Here is a 1,388-nt window from a genome sequence, read left to right on the forward strand (position 1 = left end):
TACTCTAGTTATTAGAACAGTAGTTATAATTTTAGCTTCCCTTTTATCAAAAAAAAACATCATAGATCGAGAAAAAAATTCCCCTTTTGAATGTGGGATTGACCCAAAAGGGTCTGCTCGTCTTCCTTTTTCACTCCGTTTTTTCTTAATTGCTGTTATTTTTCTAATCTTTGATGTAGAGATTACACTTCTACTTCCTTTAGCTATTATTATTAATTTTTCAAATATTTCGGCTTGAATCCTTACAGGATTTAGTTTTATTATTCTTCTTCTTATTGGGTTATACCATGAATGAAATCAAGGAGCCCTAGAATGAGCTTACTGGAGTTATATTCAAAAATGATATCTGATTTGCACTCACGAAGGTGCTCTACTAAGAGCTAACTTCATTAAGTAAAAAGCGAAATATTGCATTCATTTTCGGCCTGACCTTTGGTGTTAAATCACCTTTACTTAATTGGTTAAAGCCAAAAAGAGGCATATCACTGTTAATGATAGAAATGAAGAAAAGCACTTCTAACCAAGAAAGGAATAGGTAGATCAAGAAAAAGCTGCTAACTTTTTTCTTAAGCGGTTAAATTCCGTTTATATTCCTGTTATTATAGTGTAAAAAACACATTACATTTTCATTGTAAAGCTAAAGGTATAAATCCTTTTAAAAACATCGTATTATAAATAGAAAATACTCAGATATTAATGATCTCCCTTGCAGCTTCAATGCAATGCTCTAATTATAAGCTATATAAGTAAATTACCATAAATATCAAGACAATAACCCAAAGTAAAAAACTTAATATATAAATTTTCATATTATTATCCTGTAAAAACTGTAAACTTTTAGAAGATGATATAATGAAAGTATAAATACCTTGACCCCCATAATATTCAGATCATCCTATATCACCGACTTTTTTACATTTTCTACCACCCTCTAAAAAAAAATATATAATTACATAAGTAGATAAAAAAGGTATAAATCATATAGAGCCTGAAAATACAACTAGACTATAAGCGTTTAAAGAATTAAGTTGTTAATTAACAGTATTTAAATTTAATATATATCCTAATATACCTCCAATTGATATTACAATTAAAGCTAGCATTTTAAAAAAAGGTCTTATACAGATTATATAAGGGAAAGGAAAAAATAATCAAGCTAGTCTTGCTCCACCAAAAATAGCTCCTACTCCTAAACCAAATATAGGATTAGTTATAATTTTACCTTCATCACTAACAGAGTATAAATTTCCCAGATTAAAATCACCTGATAAAGTATAATAAACTAAACGTATTGTGTAACAGACTGTTAAACCCGTAGCTAAAGCATATAAAACAAAAATATATTTAGAATAAAAACCAGCCAAAAAAGGAAACCACAAAAGCTAAAT

At 28.4% G+C, this 1,388-nt stretch overlaps 1 pseudogene; it reads right to left on the bottom strand.

Annotated features, from left to right (window-relative positions):
• Nucleotides 1–724: 724 nt before the first annotated feature.
• Nucleotides 725–1,388, bottom strand: part of LOC119585599 — a 1,724-nt pseudogene continuing 1,060 nt past the window's right edge.

This window comes from Penaeus monodon, chromosome 20, assembly GCF_015228065.2.
Source record: "Penaeus monodon isolate SGIC_2016 chromosome 20, NSTDA_Pmon_1, whole genome shotgun sequence".
Taxonomy (NCBI): Eukaryota; Metazoa; Arthropoda; class Malacostraca; order Decapoda; family Penaeidae; genus Penaeus; species Penaeus monodon.